Source organism: Cryptotermes secundus, unplaced genomic scaffold, assembly GCF_002891405.2.
Source record: "Cryptotermes secundus unplaced genomic scaffold, Csec_1.0 scaffold49, whole genome shotgun sequence".
NCBI classification, from domain to species: Eukaryota; Metazoa; Arthropoda; class Insecta; order Blattodea; family Kalotermitidae; genus Cryptotermes; species Cryptotermes secundus.
Window position 1 is genome coordinate 504,257 of NW_019744106.1, and position 27,762 is coordinate 532,018.

The 27,762-nt window shown below is 39.5% G+C and overlaps 1 long non-coding RNA gene across 1 annotated transcript in view; it reads left to right on the forward strand.

Annotated features, from left to right (window-relative positions):
* LOC117283082 overlaps nt 1–27,762 on the forward strand; it is a 316,003-nt gene that overhangs the window by 143,711 nt on the left and 144,530 nt on the right. Inside the window, exon 2 of the long non-coding RNA XR_004514098.1 lies at nt 27,529–27,535. This is a non-coding gene — a long non-coding RNA (uncharacterized LOC117283082). The remainder of the gene's footprint in view (nt 1–27,528; nt 27,536–27,762) is intronic.

The following is a 27,762-nucleotide window of genomic DNA, read 5'->3' on the forward strand; positions in this document are numbered from 1 at the left end:
AGTTTCTGTGTTGAGACCCTTTGCTAGGAGACGACTGGTGGAACTGAGAATCCTAGTGCATGTGCAATGGTGAACTGTAAATTGTGTAAATCAGCGATAGTGCTGTATTGATTGTAATTAAGAGAGATCATAACTGATGTGCCAGTAAACCCAATAATTAGATCTAGAACCCATTATTTTCGTCACCCCTACCCCCATACATGTGACACAGTATGTTAGTGAGGAGATATAAATGCACGCTTACAAAGAAATCCACTGGATTTTTTTGTAAGCATGACAATGAGTCCTTGAAAACAGTGAGACGAGGGAATTAATTTCATGAAAAGATAAACAACTACTGAATTTCCATATATTTAGTTACTTAGTATACCTGTTCCCATCTCAGTGTTACAGCTGTCAAATACTGTCAAACACTATGACCACGGGTTCGATTTCCGCTTAAGTATTGGCATTAGTCTTATTCCCAGTCTTCCTGTAAAGATATAAATCGCCTGATGGTTTAATTCTGTATTCTTTGATCAGACATGTGGCAAAGCTAAATTGGCGTAAGATATGCGAAAAGGGGCTCTAGAACCACAGAATGAGGGACAAAGAGAGAGAGAGAGAACGGGAACCCAAAATTTCAGGAAATGTAAAAACTTGTACGAGTTTTGGTGGGTAGATCGTCATTTGTTTTATTCATTTATAGTTTATGATATTTTTCTGTCAGATTATGTAGCTTCTGTTGGAAGAATGATTAGAGAAAAGTGATTTGGAAATGCTAGGAAAGTTTGTCGCCATGGGCTGATTATTTGCCTGGAGAAAAGAAGGAAAAGCATGGTATGTTACATTCATGAAATCTGTTCTCCTCACCGAAATCTGGACCTCCTGACTACGAAGCCGGAGTTACAATCACTGAACTGCGATGTTCTGTGCGCAATGTTCAGCCAGTAGAATATGAGGTGCAGTGGAGTGCCATCCTTGACACTGATGCTATGTAAAAATCTCTTAGTCTTCAAGCAAACGTTACCAGTCATGACAGCGACAGCGCTAGGATGATGATGGCCGTTCCAGAGATGCAATGCTTCCTCAGAAATCCCCTTATTGCCCTACAGGCCCGATTATTAAACGATTAGGTTGCCGTAACTGTAAAGTGTATGCTTGCGACATCTCGTGTCGTTTATTTCAACTTCGTGTTTGAGTTCTCAGTTTGTTTATTATGCAACTCAGGCTGTAGTTCGTCAGTTGTTACGAGACGCCGTGTCATTTGCCGACCTTATGTGGGTTGAAATGAGAAAGGCCTCTATATAGGACGATTGTGAATGATGAATTTGATGTTATAAAGTGCAAACTAATGTGACTTCAATGACGGCATATTTCGACTGACGAAGAACACGCGGAAGTCGAATGCCGCAGTCGAGTACTAAACACCCATTTTTCGTAGTCGGGAGGTCAACGGTTCAGAACTCGTTCCGGCGAATTGATATAATTAACGTTTTTGCTGTTATGTTCCGCTCTCTTCCTCAGGCAAATGGTAGAGCGTATGAAATTAGGCCAAAACCGTTTAATTCCACATCCTTTCCAGCTCTTTTCAGTCTAGAAAACCGATATTAACGGCTGTGGGGACTCATTGCACTGACCACGCGACACACTTTGGCACTAAAGTTGGCCCTAACTTCGCCGACAAGCGGCCGTAGCTCTGTCGATATAGTTCGCTTGTGGACTAAAGCCACGGGGTTTTTAGAAATTCTTTATTTATTACTACCCTGACATAGCCTCACCTATTGACAGAAGTGTAAAATAAACGTAACCATATTGCTAAATAAATGTGAAATGAAAGCCTCCTCTCGGGATAGTTTGTCTCCGAGACTCTTTGAATAAAGATGCGATGTTTCACCACATTGTCGAACACTTTTCTGCGATTTATTATGAGGTTATTTAACAACGCTGCAGGTGGAAGGCCTATTTCTGTCGAATGGGATGATAATGATAATAAATAGCAAGTCAGTGTAAATATTTGGATAAAACTTCATGGTCTGTGCCAGAGAGCTATGTTGTCGGCCACTGGGGAGACGGAGGAATGTCACGAGAAATCGCACATAATATATATTGTAACACGGCTGAGATGCGAATCATGGACCGCTAGAACAAAAAAAAACTCCGTGGCCTGTAGTCCGCAAGCGAACAATACCGACCGAGCGACCGCCGCTTGTCAGCGAAGTTAGTGCCAACTTTTGCGGATAGAGAGTGTATGGCGTGGTCAGCGCAACGGATCCCCACGGCCGTTAATCTCGGTTTTATAGACTGGAGCCACTATTTTCTTGAAATAGCTCCTCATTTATCCTCACGAGGATGAATGGAGCCCTTTCCAGATATACTACTTCTCGGAAAATGTGGCAGTTCAGGGAATCGAACCCGGGGCCTCTGGATCTGTAGCCAGGAACTCTGATCGCTAGACCACAGAGGCGGTCCTCTAGAATGCAGATACTATTTAATTATTTCTGTGTTACAGAGTTCCGATGACAGGACTGCTCAAAAAGTACAGTCACATAAAATCTGCTGTTTATAGTGAAAGGTAGGGTCGTATGTTATTTTAAAGTTAACAGTGTTGACATGCTACTAATTTACTTCGGTGTGTTAGTTTTATTCTTTCGTCGAAATATTATTTCATTCCAGATGTAAGCTATTCCTTGAGAGACGTTACTGCTAAATCCCCTATCCGTTCACAAGCTACTGCTAAGGGAGTGTGTCGGATTCATTCAACAAGTTTTCCTTGCTCACTTCTCTTCCCGTGTTTCTCTCACCTCCGCCACCTTGTCTCCTCTTCCCCTTTTACTACTTTGGCGGAACGATTTCCGAAGTGAATTGGGATCACTCAACAAGTTTCCTTTCCGATTCACCCCGGTAGATATCGGTTCTCATACTGCCACCATCATACCCCCTTCCCCACCACACCCAACTCTAATACGTCCTATTTTCCTTCTTCCCGCAACATTCCTGATCCCCAATCCTTTGCTCCTTTACAACTCGATCGGCCCTGGCTGAACGGTTACAACGTTCCCCCACCTCCCGGAACTCCTTCCACAAACCCCTTCAATTCCCTCAACCGTGAAACACGAGGGAGATAAAAAATAGACGGGAAAAAATTTGGAGAAAAGCTTTCGCTGTCGTGAAAACCGATCTTAACCCTCTTTTATTGAGAGACGAGATTTATAAGGTATATGCACTTTAGGAATGTCGCGACAGGAAGTCCACCAACAGGAACAGCTAATCTTCCAGACACAGTACAACAGGAAGAAGTTGTTTATTGTGGAGTGACCATTTTCGGAACAGTACATATCTGGAAAAGACACAAAATATTGATTCTCTTTTCTTATCTCTTTCATACTGTCTCGTCATTTAGTGTTCTGTTTCTCCTTTCCTCCTCTTCTTTTCTCTATGAATTCTTATTTTCTTCTTCTTCGGCTTTTGCCGTCCTCCTAAGTTTCTTTCACGTCTTCTTTTATGCATTCTTCTCCTCCTGCTTCTTTGTTCTACTGTTGTTTCTTATCCCTCCACGTACTTCTTGTCATATATATGTCACAATTTTACATTCGTCGACCTAAAGATGAGTTATCCAAACAAAAATTTTGTTGGTCTATTTAACATTTGATTTGAGTATCAGACTGACAGTGTATTGAATGGATTATTATTTATCATAAGCAGAGATTATTGTCCGCTTATCATAAATTTCACATGCGTTCTTCATTATCACCATATTCTTCTTTTCGTCTCTCTCCTTTCTCATTTTCCTTTCCTCATCTCTTTTCGGAGCTGTAGTTCGAGACTTGATCTCCTTATTCACAGCTGCCCTTACTTTTCTCTTTAGTACCTTTACTTTAATTTTATTTATCAAGGCTAAATACAAATTAATTTTTTTTCAGCAAGAAAATAACCGGTTAACTGACTGGTTAATCTCGTATAAAGAACCTGAAGTTAAATTCCTCGTGTATTAAACCTCGCCAATGGATATGGACCTCACATATTTCAATCCAAGGTGCCAATCCGAAAACTTCTTTCATATGATATAACAGCCTGTCAACTATTTCTTCGCTTCTGAACTGCAGTTTTCCAATACAATTTCACCAGATTAATACATATCTGTTTGCATATCGCAGATACTGGAATATACTATCAGTTTTGTAACACGCATGCTCTTGCTGTGAGTGGCAAACCTACTCATAAAATTGATTTTCTTTTAATGTTGGAGATAATGACTTTGTATGATAATAAAACTTTTTACTTATTTCGTTATCACAAACTGACGATGAATTAAGTAAAATGAATCCATTATATTTTATCAAATCTTTTCTCGTTATAATACAAAGCTTTAAGAAGCTCTATGATGTAGTCGAAGTGCAAAACCTGGTAGTGAAATATCCGAAATTGACAAAAATATAAGCAACTGCATCTTCTCTACATCAAGTGTATGGAACCACGTCAAGATATAAGCAAGATTCACACACACCTGAATATTCTTCCCATATATATTAATGTCATTTAACTTTCATAATTTGATAATTGGTTTGGATCTGTTACAGAACATGACATCTTTGGATAAGGATAATTTTAGTTACACTATTCGTTTATTTCATGGTATTTATCATTCAAAAAATCTGTCAGTGCTTCATATATTCAGAGCCCATCAATTTGAAAGTTACGGCTGTCAAACTCAGCATCCCATACACACAACTTTCCTTTTACATTGACGTTATAAATATGCGTGTGTTAGTAATAGTAGCTTTCATATTGGCCATCAAAACGTGACATTTAACAGTTTAGATACTAAAATAAGCGTCTGAGTCCCTGCACAAACGACTTGCGTTGTTAGAATCCATGGCTTGCCTCAGAAATCAAACGACAATTTCTCCCTCTTTTTGGAAAACGAGGCGGAAAAAAGAGACTAAAAGAGAGGAATTTTTCCCCTTCTAAAGTAGAAAAAAAAGGAAGTAAAGGCGTACCAAATGACCCATAAAATCTGTTCCTCTTCCCTCCATACTGACTTCTGTCTACTCGTATCCCTTTATACAATCAATGAACATTTAAAAACATCCGTTTGAACGAGTACGGGAAGGGGGACCGAAGTCTAGACTTTGGCAGCTAAGGGGAAAGGGGAGCGACAGATCACCGCAAACATGAATGACGCAAGTCACGTTCCTGCGGAAATTGAGATTGTATTCAATTAAATTCCGTTTCACAGACTTTCAGTTCGCTAAGAATTCAGAGTTATGTTGTTACTGGCTCAGCTCCGAATAGGAAATTCTGAACAATATTATAATATTTTTTAACATAGAATTTTGAAATAATTACTATAACTTTGTTCCAACATTTTTAGTTCCAATACAAATTGAAATTAAAGGAAAGTTAATATAGGAAATTAAATTACAAGCGAAGTAAACGAATGATATATTACCTTAGAAATGTTTTATACTTTTAACCAATAGACAATTCTTTATGCATTGATTTAATTAGGGAGAAATGAATGATAATTTTAGCGGCAAATCTGAAAGCAAGAAAATATTTATAACACATAGGTGTAAGTGGGAGAATAGCATTAAAATGAGTAGCAAATAAACACAACGTGAATTTCAGTTGCAGGATATTGTAAATATTGTACTGATTTTTCAAGTTGTATAAAAGTCGGGGAATTCCCGACTAGATTGTCAACTGTGAGCTTCTGAAGACGAGCTCTGCTCCATTAAGTTAGCTAGTTATGAAGTTGGACTCTTACTGGATGATGTAGGTACTGGGCTTTACGACATATCCTTCATTCATTGTTGCAATACTGAAGTGGAGATTTTACGGACAGGGTTACGGAAAAGAAAGGAAAAGTCAAGCTTGTGGACTGCTCAACATGTAAGTTTTTTTATTGCTAGTGGGGTGGAACTAAGTCCCTTGTACTGCGGCCATTTCTGGCCTATTGTACCAACCTCAGATAATAGGTGAGGGTGATTGTGGAGCAGTTGGTGGAATGAAGATTGGAAGGGGAAACCGAAGTACTCGGAGAAAACCGGCTCCAGTGCCACTTTGTCCACCACAAATCCCACTTGACCAGACCCGGGATCGAACAGGTGCGAAGCCAGCGACTATGAGCTATGGCGCGGCCCAGCATGTAAGTTAACTTAAGTGTAACATCTGTATGTCACTTTAACATGTAAGGGACTGACAGACTCGAAGATCAGATTGTCGAGTTAGAAATGTGAAGTCGATTGGTGTTCAAAGTTAGACATGCGGATAAAATTGTGTATAGATACAAAGACGTACAAGGGAGTGTGTGTATGTGTGAGAGGATTTGAAGTATGAAGGATGAAGCAGCACATGAAAGGGGAACGACTGGAAGTGAAAGTGAAAGGGAAAGATGGGGTGGCCCGCTGGCTCGAAGGGGGTGGTTCGACAAGAAACCTTCAAGCAGCTATGGAAACAGGCAAATGATCATGGAAGTTCTCTTTCTTGAAGGATTCCAGTTGGAAAGTTCTGTAATTGTTTCCGAAGAAATCTCGCCCCGTCTCTCGGTTCATGTGTCTAAGTTGAGTATGTGCTACGAATGTTCGTATATACATATGTATGTATTATGTGGCTCTGTAGGTGCTTATAATTACGAGACTTATGTATAAAGATAGGAAACAGATGTTTCGAAAATGTGACACAATTCAGATATTTGGGAACAACGATAACAGATCGAAACCTGATTCAGGAGGAAATTAAGAGGAGATTGAACTCTGGTAATGCTTGCTATCATTCAGTCCAGAAACTTTTGTCTTCTCGTCTCTTGTCCAAAAACATAAAAATTAGAATATACAAAACTATAATTTTACCTGTGGTTCAGTATGGGCGTGAAACTTGGTCTCTGACATTAAGGGAGGAACATAGACTGAGGGTGTTTGAGAACAGGATGTTGAGGAGAATATTTGGACCGAAGAGAGATGAAGTGACAGGAGGTTGGAGAAAACTGCATAATGAGGAGCTTCATAACTTGTACTCTTCTCCAAGTATAATTAGAATGATCAAGTCAAGGAGGATAAGGTGGGCGGGGCACGTAGCATGAATGGGGGAGACGTGGAATGCGTATAGGATATTGGTGGGAAAGCCAGAAGGAAAGAGACCACAGGGAAGACCAAAGAATAGGTGGGTGGACAATATTAAAATGGATCTTAGAGAGATAGGATGGGAGGGTATTCATTGGATTGATCTGGCTCAGGATAGGGATCAGTGGAGGGCTCTTGTGAACACGGTAATAAACATTCGGGTTCCATAAAATGCTGGAAAATTCTTGAGTAGCTGCAGAATTGGCGGCTCCTCCAGGAGGGCTCAGCTCCACGAGTAAGTAAGTGAGTTAGTATGTATATGTGGTCAATAAATCCATTCACCAATACAAACCCCCGTCTATAGTCACCCCCACTACGTGACAGTATAAAGTCATTGAAATGGTAGTGTTGTTACGAATGAAATTTATCCACGAAAGCAATAACCCGTTCTTTATGCCCTGTCTAGAATTACATGTTGGGGTTTCCAATTTATAGCTAAAATTTATAAACTTTACAATAATTCAGCGCCGTTATACGACAGGGTTTATAATCTAGGAAATTAAGGTTTAAAAAGAACGTTACGTTTTAACTCAATACTAGATTGTTTGGGAGGAAAATACTGTTGCTAAAGCATTCATTTTGAAATGGAAGCTACCTGTAATTCAGGGAACACTTGGCTGGGATACCAAAATAGAATGGGGTATGATAACTGGTGTTAATTCCAAATAACAAAACACTGACAAGTATACAGGGGTTCTGAAGTCAAAATAATGAACAATGGAATGAAAATCTGACACTTTTATGCCCCATGAGGTGGTGCCCTCCTTCACAAATTATACACAAGCCTCTGACCCATGCTGCAGCTTGTTCAGCTACAGAATATCACGTATGTGTGTGTATATATAAGGTTAAGCAGACGAATTATAAATAATTATTACTGGTTCCTTGTTTAATTCTCTCTGGTCTGCGACGGAGGAAGTATCGTGTGAGGGTAGAGAGGAGTGGGGAGGGGGCGTAGTAGAGAAAAGCTTTGCAAAAAAAAAAAAGAGGGAGATAGAAAGTTGGTGTTTTTAGATGAGAGAGAGAGGGATAGAACGAGGTGAGTATGGAATGCATCCCCGAGGACATGTTAAAGCATATAGTAGTAGCAGAGGTATACAGGTAGGTTCCGTTTGTTACAACGGGTTTCGGCTTTAGGATGAACCTTTCTCTACGGTGGTTTCTGTATATAGCTCGGTTAATTCCACTGCCGGACAGATTAAATAATACATACACAATAACGCACTTTCATAACATAAATGCACTAGGAAGTGAACTCTGCGATTTGTACATTTTTCCATCTCACAGAAATATATAATTTACTAAAATGTCCTACAGCACCTTTAGAAATTGCGTTGCGGGACATTATTTTACTCCGTTTTCTCTGTTACCTCCTCTTAATTTATTCTTCTGACAAGCAGCATCGGGTAATCGTTTTTGCTGATGTTTAAAATTTAGAGAACTGAAGGTCAGTGTATTCTCCTCCGTCAATAGTGTAGAAATCATAGTAAAAAGGTACAAAAAAAGTAAAAGTATCCCTGTAACAGGCCGTGGAAGCCCATAGGGTTGTGAGATGTTGAGGTTCCCACATTTTCTAGACAATTGGCTCACAGACGGCGGCAAAGTTGTGCGCTCTGCTCGCCGGGCGCCCTTTACCCCCAAGAACATTCCTGGTACGTCGACCCCAGGGCCATGGTGCGGCTGGAAGGATTAGGTCAATTGAAAAAGTCCAATGACCTCATCAGGACTTGAACCCGCGACCTTCCGGCTTTTAGCATAGTGCCTCAACCAACTACGCTACCGCGTGCCCCCGTAGAAAGCATAGTACCATTGAATATTGCTATAACTCCTTGGAGCATAGCCATTCTTAAGAAGGTGATATTAACACAGCGAGTAAAGAAATTCCCCTCTTTTTGCGGAATCGAAGCTTCCTTAATATCTTCCCGCTGGATTCTGTCTTGAACCAGCTATTGTCTAATTGATAATCTTTGAGTCCTGTTATCATTTGCAGATCATATGTTAATGCAGTGAACAGGCATATGGACGTTAATTATTATGGTCTGCAGACAGGCTACCACCTAATTGCTCCTCTGAAGGGTGGCTGGTTTAGTTCGGACGCAAATGTAAGGTCCGAACGTGGCGCAAAGTGAGAATATGAATAAATGAGGAGGGTGGGAGCAAAATGAGAAAGATAACGGCAATGCATTGGACAGGGATATATTCAGAGGCAAAGAGAAATGATGGACGCTCTGCTCCTCTCCGAGGATGCAAAGTAAAGGTGAATGGCATTACCAAACTCGCGTCTAGAGGAAGAGTGAATTAAGTACTGCTTTTATGATGCTCTTAAACGTATTCAAGATAGAGTTTAAGAAGAAAAAATTCTTCTGGGATGTGGCCCCGTGTAGATATTGTGTTAACCGACGTTTCGGAGGAACGGATTTTCTTCTTTTTTCTTATACCCTGAAGATGGAGGCGATACATTCCTCCGAAACGTCGGTTAACACAATATCTACACGGCTCCCAGAAGACTGCTTTCTTCATAGTCACCGCCGTGAAAACCTCAGATCTTACAAGATAGAGTTTAGTTTGAATTGAAATGTCCTCTTTTTATCTTTCCATGGCTACAAATAATTGACAGACAGCTGAATAACAAGGAATGACAGAAGAATTTTTCCACTACTGTGCCAAATAGTAAACACATTCTGATCAAACAAACCGCTGTTTCATGAGCAAGGTATTTCATAATAATAATAAGAACAATAACAAGGGCGCAAAATATGCAAATAGTTTAATGATATGGGGTTTCCTTGAAAGTTGATATTCGGCAGAGTGGTTAAGAAATTCCGTAGGTTCATTGCCTCCTTCACATGAGCCCACCATTGAACTGTATCCATAGCCAGGTGAAGCCAGCACATAGCTCCACACTATTTCTCAAGTTCCATTTTAGTAACACCGTTCTATGCCAAGTTTCAAGGACGCGTCTTCCTTCGAGGTTTTCCGACCAAAGTCTTGTACATTCCTCGTATATCGTGAGTTTAAACACCTCTCCCGTCCAATTAATTGAATGATGCCTTTCCCTTAACAATATTGAAAACAGAATGCAAATAATGAATATTGTTATTATTAAATTTTTTAATCTTCCCGTCATTTGCTCTCATTTAGGTTCAGTTATTATCCTCAACAATTTACCTTCAACCTATGTTCTTCTCTGAGTCCGAAAGTCCAATCGAAACACAACTCAGCATGCATATAACCTACCCTCTCTATGTATCTAATTATTATGGGGTTGTTAATGAGCGTTTGGAAGCAATGAGATCAGATATAACTGTGCATAAATGTGCGTGAATACAAGACAGAACAAACAGATATTACAATTAAAGCTTATATCATAAACGCCGTGGCTTCTAGTCCGCAATCTAACTATACCGACCAAGCGACCGTCGCTTGTAGGCGAAGTTAGTGCGAACTTTTGAGGATAGATGTCGCATGGTCAGCGCAACAGATTCCCACGGCCGTTAAACTCAGTTTTCTAGACCGGAGCCGCCACTTTTCTATTCAAGTAGCTCCTCAATTATCCTCACGAGGCTGAGTGGACTCCGTTCCAGACCCAGTACTTGGGGGTACGCGTGACGATAATAATGGACTCTATGTCGGATGAATGGATTCATTGGACATTCAACAGTCCTAACTGCAATTTCTTCTTACACTCACAAATTTACCGTAACTATTGTAAATGAAATAACGTCTTAAATGTCTGTTAACACTTCAATTATTCGGCTGCCTTCTGAATTCTTCTCGTCCGAACTATCAACTCAACTCTCTTGGACTCCCTGTGACTAAATCTTCTAATCACACGCTAAGTCTTCTCAGACCGACTTCTAATTATTCTTCAACGACATACCTCCTTGGCTATGTTCTACTGACAACTCACTCTGGTTCAGTTCTCTCAATTGAACTACATAGTTACGAGTGGATTTGCGTTATATAGCCTCCGCACGGACCACGCACAGAAAACACAGCACTATAAAGTTGCGTGGCACAGACCTCATAGAAAACACAGCTTCCTATATTGTTGCGTGTTGCAACGTGTTCACCTCGCCGTTGCCTATAAACGGGTTGCATAACGCCGTTGTCCTATTGTTACGTGCGTGCATTACTTAGCAACGGCAGTTTCTGTGGCTCAGCTGTTCTTGTATGGAGTAAATACGTCATGTTATGTTTGCTTACCAGCAAACATATCTGAGAGTTTTGTGCTATTTCTGAGTATCATCTGGGGCATATTGGGTAATATCTTCAAGAAAGACAAGGCCGTCTTTTTTTCAAGTCCTTGCCACACGCCACTCATAGCCATGCAATAGCCTGGATTGTTATTCGTCGGCTTCCCACCTCAGCGGCCTGGCTTCGATGTCAGGACAGCTGATGTGAGATTTGTTATGGGCAAAGTGGCATTGGGCAAGTTTTGTTGGAGTACTTCGGTTTCCCCAACTGATTCTCATTCCACAAACTGGTACGTATACATTAATGGTCCTGTCATCGATGCTATGCAAACTTAATACTAATGGCATCGCTACATAAGAAAAGAAAAAAAAACGCATAAATTCGTGTCACTTGTGATCATCTTCCAGTTTCATTTGACGGTAAAATAACGTCTTTACGTAAACTGAGAAAGAAATGGTACAGAACAGCTGTGGGTCATTAGGCAAAGTAAATGTATCAATGAAAACTCAGTACAGTTTTGAACTGTTAAGGTAATTACCACAATTTCCTACTTAGTATGTCACTCTTGCATCCAAGTTGCTGCATGTATAAAAGACCGATGGCGGATGTTGAGGCCTGCCAGGAGAGGAAAGGATCATTTTGTTTGCTAGAACGAACAGAATATGAGATACAGCGTCCACGGCGTTAGTCCCTGCCTCTGTCCCTTACGCACTTCACTTTTCTCTCTTTCAGTTACTGTCCGCCGCCCTTTCTTTAGTGGTCAAGAGAAGTTATGTAACGACAACGCTAAAAGGTGTTTAAAACGAAGACAATTTAAATATGAGGGAAAGATAACACGCGTGGAAATTCTGTTGTGATTGTGAAAGTCTGAACTCCTAAGTGATTCATTACAGAATAGGAAAATTTGCGAAGAAAGTAGGCATAGACTTTCCTTAAACGGCTTCAGTCTGTATGGTGAACTGTAAGAAAAAAAAAATACTCCGTGGCCTGTAGTCCGCAAGCGAACTATACCAGCCAAGTGGCCACCGCTTGTCGGTGAAGTTAGCGCCAACTTCTGCGGAATTTTCTTTCGTAATCACTGCTTTAATTGAGTTATAGGGCCTGTTTACCAGATTAGCCTTAAGACATCAAATATTTAGTTTTCCATGTCTGCAGTTGTCAGGATACAGAAAATAGTTCGTATATAGTTATAAGTGTGTTTGTCATTTACGCCTATTACCACACACAATTTTACCTGTTCAGCTTCAATGGTCGATTTATTTATCGGTATCAGACGGAAAGCTGAACATATATTCAACTCTGTCGTCATTTTGTTCTTCGCCATTAACAAACATGTTATCTGAAGAAACACTGTAGACTTTTCTTATATCATGTTAGTGTCGTTTCCTTATGTCTCGTCATCAGAATGCAGGTGAAAATCATAATATTAGCACAATTAATATCGTATTCGAAAATGCGGAAACATTCAAGCGTATAGGAACGAGAGTAACAAACAAATTTTAATTGAAGTATTACTAAAGAGTTTCATATATTCGGGAAACATTCTCTTCCAGTCTGTATGGAAACGAGATCTTGAAGTTTGTGACGATGGTATATTGCTACAAGTATTATGTTTTTGGACATTATTCATCGTCTTGTCTACTTTTTAAAAAAGTCCTGTTTCTTTTTTAAAACACAACGTTTCGGGGACTGGATTCTGTCCCCGTCCTGAGGTAAAACCTAGTCAGTTGGGTCCAATAGACAGCCCCTATTTCCGTACCTCTATTCCCTACACTGTTCAAGAAACAAAAGCATTAAAAATATGATACTATAATTTTAACTGCCGTTTTATATTGTTGCATAGCTTGGTCTCTCATTGTAAGGGACGAGTATTGATAGATGATGTTGGAAAGCAGGACATGATGAGAGTGTTTGGACTTAAGGGAAACAAGCAAAGCCAGATGGAGAAAGTTATATACTAAGGAGCTTTTTAATCTGCCCTCTTCGTCACACATTATTAGGCTAATCGCATAGAGGAGGGTGAGTTGGGCAGTGTTGAGATGGGTAGCACTCTTTATGTTTGAGAGGCCTGAAGGGATGCTAGCTTCAGGGGTGGAATGAGTTGGAAGAAGCCATTAGGATAGTTGAGTTTGAGGATGTTTGTTGGATTCAGCTAGCTCGATATTAGTGTATAGTAATCAGTTGTTATGAACGCTGTAATAAACCTTCGTTTCAGCTTAAAAGGTAAGGAATTTCTTGACCAAGTGACTGTGGGTTTTCTACATTTTATTGGATAGTTCCTTGGGTAGTGATTCTGTATTACACATATAATAGGTTCATTGATCCACTTCAAGAACATTGCGTGCTCTTCAAATACTATTCTCAGAACTGCAACTAGGGGGGTACATGATACGATCGGTCGGTTTCTAAAAAAAGTTGCTGTTTTCTGGGTGATGACGTGGTGATGAAGTAGTGCATCAGGCTCCACCTCATACATTACCTTCATATGCTGGCCTTTTGATATGTCACCACGGGGCAGAGGGCTTCAGTAGATTAGCTGGTTCGTCTTATGATGAAAGAGACTGTGCTTCCCACAGACCAAGTCATCGTGGCTGAATATAGATGATAGCAACAAGCAAAAGCCATCTCTATCCGCATGTTACGTCATGTCTATCTGGCCAACACCGACCATATAGTCTCTAAGGGGTGGGGGTGTCCAGCCATTGATTTTCAATACCCCTTACCTCGTGCTGGAAAGGAACTAACCATTACACAAAGTACAGAGTCTCCATTCAAACGCGTGTGCTCTAAGTCTTACAGTAGACTCTGTGATTAAGCACCAAGCGATGAAAGCTTGTAGGCATTGTAGACTTACTCAGTAAGTGAAAGTTAGTGACCAGCTTCACGTTCCGTCCACTACCCCTGGAAAGACACTGCTGTGCCCATTCGTTCGGAAATTGAGGGCTGCTTCATAGCTGCTCCTATCGTACTGCTGAAATGCTAAATGTTGTACACTGATGTTATCATTTCAGTTGTCACTACTTGCCACAATTTTGAACATATGTGTGGAAAAACACAAAGAGCTCTAAGGAAATAAAACTATTAAAAAGGATAAGAAGATTAAATTTTATAAGGTAATAGCAGTTCCATTGCTTATTTATAAAAGTGAAAACAGGACCCTGAATACATCTGTAAGGGAGGAAATTGAAACGGTAGAAATGCGTTCTTAATCCTCGTGTCTGAATACAATCTTAAATAGACCACATATGCAATGTGACCACACATACGAATTACAATTTACAAATACAGGACGTAACTGGAAGGTGCGACAAAATTTTATGCACGAGTTCCACATATCTAAACAAGAAAAAATGTATATATCAATATGTGTTCGGAATAATTTAACTTGTGAGTTGCAGCTGAAAGAGTACATTTATAATAAGTGCCCAAAATACCCGCCGTGAAATTCAGTGCACACCTCATTTAAACGATTATAGTTGCTCAGCTGATTTAGGCTATGCTCTTTATTATTTCCGCTAAAGCCCGCCGTTGCGCTTTGTCCTCACTCAGTTGAGTGTGATGTAAAAGAATTTTCTGATTCTGTGTACGAATTCTAACTTGCGTATATACTAGCTCTGTAAGGATATCGTAAAATAACATATAATATTGTATAAAATTTTTATTAATCGTAAAACAGAGATAAGCTTAGACTTCCTTTAGGTAATGATGTTGTATCAACTGAAGGTGTTACTTAGATTTCAATGAGCCAAGAAGATGATTGTGCAAGATAAAGGGATAGATGGAAGAAAAATGAACTCTCTGTCGTTATGTTGTGAGGATTAGGAAAAACGTAAAAAATGGGATCTAAAATATCAGATAAGAATTAGAAAACGGGTAATTAAACTGGAGTGCGGTATCTCTGCTAAACTCGTCCCGCTATGCACTTTAATAATAAGTTCATATTTTTATTTTGTGATTCAACAATTGGCTCTGTTCACCTTGCTATCTTGTCTTAGGTCTTCCTTTATCACTGTGCCCATCAGGTCTGTAAGATTACTTAGTAATTTAATATTATTTTTGATAGTTTTATTTCATGTTCTTGATGATTTAATTTTCTAACGTAATCGATGTAGTGATAATGTTATTTGTTGGACGACCGAGGAACTGGAGTTAGATTCCCAGCACGACCAAGATATTATTCCCTTCTTTGCAGTGTCCAGACTTGTTTGGGGGCTCACACAGCCTACTATCTAAAGGGAACGGAAGGCTCTTTTCCCTTGGGCAAAGAGGCCGGCGATTGAAGCTTACCACTCACGTCCCTCTAGCACCGAGACTAAGAAAGCTTGGAACTATACTCACACTACTCCATATGTCTTCATGGCGCTGTGGTTAATTAAGCAAAGGGAATATACATTTACATTCATGTTAGTCCGTTTTATTTTCCTTCTTCCCCTTTCAGATAATAGATACTCAGCTGTTCCACTTTTTTCTTAAGGTATAATGAATTACATTCAGCCACCAATTTCAGAAAATACATATCAGCTGATACGATCTTTCTTCAATCCGCCAATTTATCAGTTCATTACAAAATTCAATACAATTGCAATCGCATGCCATGTGGACAACGGCACGAACCTTCGTTTATTGAGAATCTCTCCAGTCAGAATATGAGACTCGAGAAGGTCATGACCTTGCATACACAAATATAATGTATTTGTTCCACCTGACTAGATATTTTTTTGTCCTTGGCACTACAGACCCAGTGGGCCTAGGCCTACTTCCGTGAACTTCTCCATTCACGACTACATAATTTAGGCCCGTAATATTAACAGAACAATTTTACGAAAGCAATTACAAATTGTTTCTGTGACTAAAAGTTAAATCACGTTGATTTGCTGTTTCGTTTGATAAAAGAGATACAATTCCGACGTGAAGACAGGCATGGTAAATCTTAATTGGCTGTAGATCCAACAGAATTAGTAATTTTAATTTTCCAGTGATGCTCTTTTCCTCTTTCCATCAGAGTACCTTCTCAAACACATCTTCCTGTCTCGTTTCGTTTATCTTCTCTTTCTCTCATTTGGACCTCTGGTGAACTGTCAAAGTTCTGCTAGTGACGGTGCTTCATCCAACTCAGTGCCGACCTAACGACTGACTGGCTGACTGACTGAGTGACTGAAGTCCTCCTACGAGAGGAGGAACTGCGGCTTGTTTGTGAATATCAAATGGCTTCAGTTGGTTTCCGTCTGTCTGAGTAGCCAGGTTTCATCTTCACCATCCTTGAAAACATCAGTGGCATAATATTAACATCCATCCACAGAAAAGGAACGCTATACATCAAGATTATTAATTGTGTCCTGCGGGGGGAAGTCATCGTTCTTTTGGATTAATATTTTGAAAACAAATGAAATATATCAATGGGAATTAAAAATAAAAGAGGAATTTAGTAATAAAGTAAAATATTACGCCATTAATATATGCAGGAGAAGTGGAAGTAAAGCGCTATATATTCTAGAATTCTGCACCAAATAATGTGTTATGGTCTTCAAGCTCTGGCCGCTTTATATATTGAAATAAGAAGCCTAAGGATTCGGATGGCAAAATTTATCTCTCCTCGCTTCTCTAAATAAAATATACTGGCTAATAATTTACTAATATATTTTCGATATACATTGCTCTCTGTTTCCGAGTATGTTGCAGTGGGAGAAATACCAGTACTCAATGTCATTCCTATAGCACTAATTAACAATTAAATTAAATTGTTATTTATTTACGTGCTAACTTAACAGCCCAAAGGCCAGTTACGAAGTGAGCATGAGGCAAGAAAAGAAATGAGCACACATAAATAAAATAATAATAATGATGATGGTGATGGTAATAATAATTCATTTCAATTCGTGTTTATTTACGTGCAAACTTAACAGCACAAAGGCCAATTACAAAGTTAGCACGAATAGAGAAATACACAAAAATAATAAAAAAAAAAAAAATACAAAAATGATAGTCTATATTAATTACACAGTTAGCATGAATAAAGATACAGAAGCAAACATACACAGAGAAAGCCACAATGTGAGAATTTGAGTTTCAAATATAGCTGCATACAATAATTCAATTCAATTCAATTCGTGTTTATTTACTTGCAAACTTAACAGCACAGAGGTCAATAACAGAGTCGGCACGAGTACATAGAAATATAGATATAACTAAAAGACAAAATACAAATAAAACACTCTATATAATGGCATTAAATTAATAATAATTCCAAGAAAAATTAAAGTTAGCATTAACAGGTGAGAAAATAAAATAAAATAAGTACATTTCGAATGGTTATTCCATTATATGGTGAGAAAGGACAATACATATACATACACATTTTTTTTTTCTGTGGCGCTACAGCCCCAATTTTGTGCCTAGGCCTACCTCCATGAAACTCTCCGTTTCACTTTCGGTTTACTTGATCTTACACATACGGTAGGACTCCTTGGGCGAGTGATCAGCTCGTCGCAAGGCCTCAACCTGTAGACAAACACAGAAAAACGCATACAAACATCTATGCCCTGAGTGGGATTCGAACCCACGACCCAGGCTTCCGAGCGAGCGAATACAGTTCATGCCTTAGACCGCTCGGCTACCGCGACCGGCACATACACACATAGAAGTTAATAATATTAATAACCCAATTAATTCTTATTTATTCGTGTGGCAGCTCAACATCCTAATTCAATTCAATTTAATTCATGTTTATTTACGTACAACTTAACAGCAGAGAGGCCAATTAAAAGGTTAGCATGGGTACATAGAATTACATAAAAGTAATTGTAAAACAAATTTTGAGAGTCTACATAATGACAATAGATTAATAATAATGCAAAAAAAATTAACTTTAACAGGAGAGAACAATAAAATAAGACCACATACACACAAGTAATATTAAGAGTATCATTAACAAATATTATTAACAATTTTAGGTTCAGTGTCATTGCCAGAAACTGTTCCGATTGCAAATATGTCAAGATTTTTACTCACCGCGTTGGCAGCATAGGCGCACCGAGCAGAAGGACAGTGTTTATTAGAGGGGCAAACACCGAACAATGAGAAGTCCCTAAGATTGCTGGGAGGAACACGAAGGCTAACATTTTCCAAAAGAGAAGCGCAGGATTTAAGACCACGAAAGACCTGAACAAGAAAAAGTGCATCAAGGTGATGTCTCCGTTCATGTAAAGATTGTAGACTTAATTTCTCTAAAGCATCAATATATTTATATGAAATATGAGGGGAAGGCGATAAAAACAGAAGGACGCAAACTTCTGCTGGGTACGCTCAAGCTTATTGGCATCAGTCGAGGTGATGGAGTTCCAAACTACTGAGGCATATTCCAACTTGGACCTGACTAAAGTAAAATATAGTTCATACAGACTCTCCAGGGAAGAAAACCTGTAGGTAATGAATAATAATAATAATAATAATAATTGAATTCAATTTCAAATTTATTTATGAGCTACAACAATAGACCAAAAGCCATTTAGAAAATAAGCATGGGAAGAGCTGGAATAAAATACACAAAAGAAAGACAAAGCAAGGCAGCTGGAAAGTAAATAACAATTCATTAATTTCAATTGCGCCAGCTATTATGCGACGAGAAAAAATAATATATATATATACAGTAATATTATGCGCGGCTTTTTAAAATTTAAAGTAAATCTTATGATTATTTAGGACATTATTTACGTGATTTGCTAACTAGCAGTTTTGACACGAAGCCTGTGATGCAGTTAGGAGGGAGGTATTGTACAATATCCTCATAGAGTTTGCGGTACGCATGAAACTACATAGTTAGGCTGACTAAAATGTCTTTAAACGAAACGTATATTAAAATCCATATAGGCACACATTTGTCTAATAATTTTCCTATCCAAGATTGTCTACAACTAGGAGATGTTTTAGCTTCACTGCTGTTTAACTTCGTTTAGGTTATGATATTAGGAAGATTGAGGATAAGAAAGTGCCACTGAAATTGAATGGGACACATCAGTTGTTGGTCAAGATGATGTGAATCTACTGGGAGATAACAGCGATACCGCAAATAAAAACACAGAAACTTTAATTGACTCTAGTAGAGACGTTGGTCTAGAATTGAGCTCAGAGAAATCTAAGTACATGTTGCTGTATCGTCACCGGAATGCAGGCAAAGTCATGACCTAAAGATGGCTATCAGATGTTTTGAAAATGTGGCACAGTTCAAATATTTGGGAACAACAGTAACAAATCAAAATTTGATTCAGGAGGAAATTAAGGGGAGAGTGAATTCGGGTAATGCTCGCTACCATTCAGTCAAGAACCTATTGTCTTCTCGTCTGCTGTCCAAAAACATAAAAATTAGAATATACAAAACTATAATTTTGCTTGTGGTTCTGTATGGGTGTGAAACTTGGTCTCTGATATTAAGGGAGGAACATAGACTGAGAGTGTTTAAGAATATGGTGTTGAGGAAAATATTTGGACCGAAGAGAGATGAAGTGACAGGAGTTTGGAGAAAACTACATAATGAGGAGCTTCATAACTTGTACTCTTCTCCAAGTATAATTAGAATGATCAAGTCATGGAGGAAGAGGTGGGCAGGGCATGTAGCACGAATGGGGGAGAAGAGGAACGCATGTAGGATATTGGTGAGAAGGCCAGAAGGAAAGAAATCACTAGGAAGGCCAAGATGTAGGTGGGTGTATAATATTAAAACGTATTTCAGAGAGATAGAATAGGGTGGTATAGACTGGATTGATCTGACTTAGGAGAGCGACCAGTGTAGGGCCCTTATGAACACGGTAATGTACCTTCGGGTTCCATAAAATGTTGGAAAGTTCTTGAGAAGCTGCGTGATTGGAGGATTCTCAAGAAGGGCTCAGCTCCATGAACTTAGTTAGTTAGAAGTCTACTGACGAGATACACATGTGTGACTATGGGTGAATTCTTATGGTCAGTAAGGTCTTGGTTACTTACTCATGGAGCTGAGCACTTCTGGAGGAACCGCCAATCCTGTAGCTACTCAAGAATTTCCCAGCATTTTATAGAACCCGAAGGTTCATTATCGTGTTCACAAGAGTCCTCCACTGGTCCCTATCCTGAGCCAGATCAATCCAATCCATACCATCCCTTCCTATCTCTCTAAGATCCATTTCAATATTGTTCACCCACCTACATCTTGGTCTTCCCAGTGGTCTCTTTCCTTCTGTCTTGACTTGATCGCTCTAATTATACTTGGAGAAGAGTACAAGTTACGAAGCTCCTCACTGTGCAGTTTTCTCTAACCTCCTGTCACTTCATCTCTCTTCGGTCCAGATATTCTCCTCAACACCCTGATCTCAAACAACCTCAGTCTATGTTCCTCCCTTAATATCAGAGATCAAGTTTCACACCCATAAAGAACCACAGGCAAAATTATAGTTTTGTATATTCTAATTCTTATGTTTTTGGACAGCAGACGAGAAGACAAAATGTTTTGGACTGAATGGTAGCAAGCATTACCCGAATTCAATCTGCTCTTAATTTCCTCGTGAATCAGATTTCGATCTGTTATCGTTGTTCCAAAATATCTTAACTGTCACATTTTCAAAATATCTGTTTCCTATCTTTATGTCATGATTTGCCCTGCATTGTCTCTATGTTTACTTCTAGAGCAAACTCTTTACTTGCGTCAATTAAAGTTTGTGCGTTTTTCTTTATGGTATCTACCTTATCACCCAGTAGATTCACATCATCGGCATAGACCAACAGCTGATGTGTCCCGTTTAATTTCAGTCCCACCTGGTTTCCCTGGACCTTCTTAATGGCATATTCTAAAGTAAATTTGAAAAGAAGCGGGGATAAAGCATCTCCTTGTTTTAGACCATTCTGGATAGGATATTTGTCAGACAAATGTTTATCTACAGTGACTTTACTATATGTTTCTTTTAAACACATTTTAATCAACCTAACTAGTTTCACGGGTATCCCAAACTCTATCAGAATATTGTACAATGCTTCCCTCCTAACTGAATCATAGGCTTTCTTGAAGTCTATGAATAGCTGACGTACTGTCTCGTCGTACCCCCATTTTGTTTTCCAATATCTGACGAACACAAAAGATCTGATCTGTAGTTCCTCTGTTACGTCGAGCTTGTTAGGTGGGTCCCTTGTCACCACGGCGTGGCGCGTCCTCAGGTTGCGGATGGAGGAGATGCCCTCCAGTTTTGGATGGGACCTGCGAATATATTTAATAAGCAGTCGCGGACAGCCGAAAAGAGGCGGTCCTCCAGCTTGGCGGTTGGGCGTGTGGCTAACAACTCCTCACCGTAAAAAATAAGTATGTTACGAAAATAAACACAAAGCCTCGGACCTGGAAGGATTCCTTGGCTAAACGACCTAAGCTAAAGTCAGCAAGACCTTTATACACCAAAATGTAAAGGCATTCAAAGTCATTTAACTCTTTCAAATTTATCTTCGTCGATTTTTAGGAATCCCTTGACAACTTAATACCTAGGCTGAGAACGCCACGATGCTATCCATTTCATCACTTTGTGCCGTGGTTGAATCCAACGAAATCCCTGTCTGCTTATAGGAATCCTAGCCCCTTTCTCTCTTACTTAGAGATGTCATACATGTATCTGCCCACAACTGTCCTCTGTGCGGAAGTAGAGCAATACGGCATGAGCACTGCGACCCTCCTTGTATAGATTAAATTTGGCAGAAGCAAGGTGATCCCAGTGCAATAGATACTGTGTGCCTTGAAGCAACAGCGATATAAGTAACGTCCCTCCCGAAAAGTTCCCAGCTCTTCAGGCGATCAGAACATTACCTACTTTTACTGAAACAGGAGCTTTAGTATGGTGAAAATTATAGTTGAGCACTGAGCCAAATGAACCTAATGGCCATCCCCCACTTTAGTTCTTAGTGAGCCGTTTATTGCATATTATCTTAACGTATAGACTAATTTTTGCCAAGTAGTTAGGTTTTCCGTTTAAAATTTTGTGTGTATTTCTTATCTCTTCAGTGTAGCATTTGTAAACATAGCACATGAAACTTAAGGATGTTGAAGATCGTCTGTCCTACATACCTCCCCCCCCCATTGTACCACTGGAAAGTCAACAGAAAAATGGAAGGGAATTGCGGAATATCTGGAAAATGGTCTCAATGAAAAAACGGATGTGACTGAGAGTCTGCCTTGCGAATGATGTAATAGACTAAAAGTTTGCTTAACTGAAGAAGAATATTGAACTCGTACTTTCAAATTTTGATTGGAAACAGACGTGTCGTATACCATAATATTTTCGCAGATTTTCCTGCATCCAATAAACTAATAAGCAAGTATTATTATATATTCTTATATTTTTCAATGAATTGAATATAAAATACGCTACTTTTTGCATCACATGCGTTACAAAAACATGTAGGTTGCTGTAATGTAACATTTGTCTATCAGAAAAAGTGACAATATATTTATATAATTTCTCAAAACTTTCGTTTTGCTCTTCTTCAGAATTATACTTTTGTGGCTTCTCATTATCTAGTCCCAAGCCCTTCACTAATTTGACAGTATGTAACGTGTTATTATCATTACGTTTGAAGAGCGCGCTTAAAGTAGAATAACTTAAATCAGCTTGTTAATGTAGGGTGTCAGTTCAAAGAAAATGCAAGGTACAAGATGGAAGTGCACATTTACTGATGAATGAATATGTTCTATTTTGAGGATAACTTCTGAGATAACGAGGTGAAGAATGGTTGTCCATCGGAACTAGGGCTTATGTGAAGGCGTTCTTACCACTGTATATATTAGATGGGTGCAAATAACGTTATCACTGAGAGTTTTTGCATACATTTTCGTATACAATAATATAAATATTGGGGCACGCGGTAGCGTACTTGATTGAGGCACTATGCTGCAAGCCGGAAGGCCGCGAGTTCGATTCTCGATGACGTCATTGTATTTTTTAATTGACCTAATCTTTCCAGACGCAATGTGGCCGTGGGGTCGACTCAGTCGCTAACAGAAATGAGTACCAGGATTCTTCCTGGGGGTAAAGGGCGTTCAGAGCTTGAGGCTGACAAACTCACTCCCTTCTTTGAGCCGATTGTCTAGAAAATGTGTGAGCTTCTACGTCTCACAATCCTATAGACCTCCACGGCCTGTTACAGGGATAGCTTTAACTTTTTTTACTTTTTAATGTAAATATTATCGCCTGAGAAAAATCATTATATACCGGAAGAGTGGCCGGTCTGATTCGAAATCTCGGTAACAACCTTGAGGCTCTTCACCACTGTCCATTCCCAGAGAAGCCGTGAAACAGGAACTGTCTGCTATTCAACATTTATCAAGGTTCTCTATTCGGGGGGTTAAAACTTCTGGAGGTTGAAGGGGACCACACCCCGTCAAGGTCCGCGATGCATGAGAATACACTCGAAATTCCTCATACGCCTTCATGATGTGGTGTATAAGCACAGCAAATCTTTCCTTCATATTTCAATATAGGTCTTACAATGAAGTTTTTAACATGGAATTAAACCCACTGATCTTCTTAAGAAAGTAACATAGATTGGAACCCATATTTCTGATGCTCTTAGCTAGAAACCCGACCTAAAAATGGCAAGCATGTGCCGGAATATATCGTCCTAGACAATAAACTGTACCTGCTGGAAATATTGTTGCGCTGAGAGGAATGTAAGAAATATTGTCTCTATAGATTTGAACTGTTTGAGAACAAAATGATGTAGAGAATAATAGGATAAAAGGAGAGGAAGTAACAAGGGACCGCGAAAAATTCAGTAAATTACAAATAATATGTAGAAAGCAATCTTCTGGGATTTGGCACCGTGTATATGTGGTGTTAACCGACGTTTCGGAGGAATGTATCGCCTCCATCTTNGTACTTTGGTAATTTGTTGTCTACACCAGATGCCATGAGAATGATTAAGTCAAAAAGACTAAATGGGCGAGATGCGAAACAGACCTCTGAAAATAATACATTTATGTGAAATGTTGATAGGAAAGCCCTGAATGAATATGCCACGCGGGCTTTTATACTTAGATGAGAGAATATCAATAGAGTTGTTATTATAAATACTGTAGTATGTAGACCCGTTGCTACGTAATAACTCTTGAAACAACGGCCGTTGCTAGTTAATAACCACAACATACATACACGCAACAATATAAGAACTATGGTTTCTGAGTGGTCCTTGCCAAGGCTACGTAAGGAGTCGAGTGGGTGGAGGGAGTTCATTTGAGAGCAATGAAGTGAAAACTTAGTAAGTCAGAGAACTGCAGGTCAGTCGTTGTGAGCTGTTACCGTTAGCAGCTGGTAGCTGAGACACGGGGAGAGTTCGGGAACCCAGAATAAGGGAACTTCCGCCGTTGGAAGCCGTCACCAGAAGACGATTGCTGAAGACAGCGAATGAATACGCTTAGGGCGTTTTGTAGTTAACTGCGGAGTGTGTGAAATAGCGATAGCTCTATAATTACTTGTATTTAGGATTTGTAAGTGGGTAATAAATTCAATTACCAATCGGAACCCCGTCTATAGTCACTCACACACAAGACAATATAGAGTTTGAGAGTGAGGATTAAATTAAGGTGGCTCAGACTCAGTACTATACTCTCGGATTTTGTAAGATCAGGAAATATTTCGACCAGCAGAACAATTGTCAAACTTTTCAAGAATGAATATTTTCTTCTGGGACGCGACAACATGTGGTTTGGTAGAAGTTTACCGACGTTCCAGAGGAACGTACAGCCTCCACCTTCAGCTAATCAAGCATAGTGAAATGAACTTCTACCGGACTACAGACGTCGCTCTCCAGAAAATACTGTTCTTCGTAGTCACAGCTGTGAGAACCTTGAGTATTGCCAAGAATACTCCTGCACCATGGCGTCGGTTACTTCAGATGGAACTTAGAACCATATCTTCAATTACTTGTATCGTTTTTGTTGTCACAAAGTGCTATATCCCCCAAAGCCCCACTGCTGTACTGACTTAATCTGACGGCAATGCATAAGTATAGGAACCAGTAAGGCCTCACAGCCGTGGCTTGATTTGAACGTCCTATCCCTTGGTCCCATGAGACCAGATGTCTGTCCAGCTTCTAATGTGCTGCATTTGATACATTTCGAATACACAAACGTCTTGATAGTATCCAGTAAAGTTCTGCATTGATGCATGGACCACTAACTTCAAGCTGTAAGCATTTGTAAGTGTTTAATACAGCTGTCTGTCTCGAGTAAATTTAATTTTTCCCCCTAAATGATTTGTATATTCACATTACTCTTGCATCTATTCGTAGGTTTCTTAAGTGCTATTCCTCGTGATGCCTGTCACGGTAGCCGGACGGTCTAAGACGTGCACTGTTTTCATTCGCTCTGAGGCCTGGATCGTGGGTTCGAATCCCACTCAGGGCATAGATGTTTAGTGTGTCTGCTTCTTTTCTGTGTTTGTGTATAGGTAGAAGCCTTGCGACGAGCTGTTCACCCGCCCAAGGAGTCCTACCGAATGCCTAAAATCTAGTAAACCGAAGTGAAACGGAGAGTTTCATGGAAGTAAGCCAGGCTCAATTTGGGGCTGTAGCGCCAAAGGGAAAAAATTCCCCATAATGAATTTCAACCCAAATCTTGTAGCTCTTCCCCTTAAGCAGTTAACTCCATATAGCATATTCGTTTTGAGAACTCCCAGATGCTCGCTGATTCAAGAAATTACTTACTTGTATGGAATCCAATGATCCAGTGATTTTGTCGCAGAAGGATAGCCATTGGATCTTATGCTGAACCACTTTCCCGAATGCTTTTAATTTTTTCGTGAATATCGAATTCTGAGCACATTCATTAGGAGTCCTCGACCAATGGACAAACACTGTTTTGAACCTTCGACATGAAATCAAGGCGGAAGGCCCATCGCTAATGCGCCTTACATGCCCTTCCGTTGTGCTCGGCTCAAATGTCCATTAAAATATCCTAAAGGATGGTTTTATTGTCCCTCGAGAACTCGGGGAAGGGGACGGGTTTCTCTCCCGTACTTTCTGGTTCACTTTGCTAATATAATCATCTTCTCGTCTCATTAGACGTCAAATAATCTCAGACGTTACTTATTTTGGCTTATTTTGGACTTCACCCATCGTCTGGTATGTAAAAGACAAAAGACCACGATGTTTCGGAGACAGCTCCAGTCTCCGTAATTTATTTAATGTATAAAGTTATCGGTCATTTTTCTGTAAATATGAAAGAAGGATCATGTATAATTCAAGCGAGAATGTCGGGCAACTTGAAAGAATGCAAGAGCAGTAGATGGTTAGAGATAGAGTTGGGAAATACTCTCCATCATCTGTTGGTTTGTGTATTTGTGTAAGTAACTATCTAACTCCATGGAGATGAGCCCTTCTTGAGAATCCGTCAATTCTGCATCTAGTCAAGAACTGTATTTATATAATTTATATCTAAAATATTATTTGTTGACCATGGTGTTTCTTCACAGAAGCTGTACTGAAATAATAATTTTAATCATTTTTAATTTAAGTGTCTTTAATATAAGCATAGAACCTTTAACGACTTGTGCATTAGACACAACTTCTACGTCCGTATTTAAGATGTACATATATATATACTAGTAACGTGGAGAATAGCAGGCCACAGACAATGGACTTTCATCGCTTGTTATAAATAAAAGACCCAAAAGGAAAGAATGTGACACCACGTGCCGTTTCCTTTATTTAAGCACTGGTGATGCAGTCTGCAAGACGTGTAAATACAGGATATGTTGCTTTATAAATTAAACCTTGTCCGGTTGCCTAGCGAAGAACATTTTTGATGAGCATTAATTGTTTTATTCATTATATTGCATGTGGCATCCTGGCAAGCATTAGGTAGGTAACACAGAACGGAAGGAAAGGGAGAGATATTATAGAACAACACTTATAATTTTCATTTCATGCACCATGTTGTGTTATAATATACAATTTCTTTATTACAACCGTCACAACACAACTAAATTGAGGTCAGTGCCAAGTTTGGCTCTGCTACATGTTTCGGCTATTAAAAGCCGTGTATTTGCCTGATGATGGCTTTCAATAGCCGAAACATGTAGCAGAGCCAAACTTGGCACTGACCTTAATATAGTTGTGTTGTGACGGTTTTAATAGAGAAATTGTATAGAAGAAAACGGTAGAAGAGGATTTGTTGTATTGCCTTTCTTTGCTGAACGCTCTGTCCTCATTGACTGTTTCCCATTTGCAGAATTATGGTGAGTGATCTGTCCGAATACGAATGGAAGGAAGGCGCCTGGTGAGCATACACAGCTAATTTTGGTTTATATTTTGGTAGCTCGGGTTGCTCAGTGTGTACAGTGACCGGCAACGGGATGGACGGAGTTTCTGTGTTAAAAGATCGATATGAAGTCATGATCTCTAGGAACACAATTATCTTGATCTTAGAGGAGAAATGGTAAAGTGTACTAACGGAGCCTGTGCA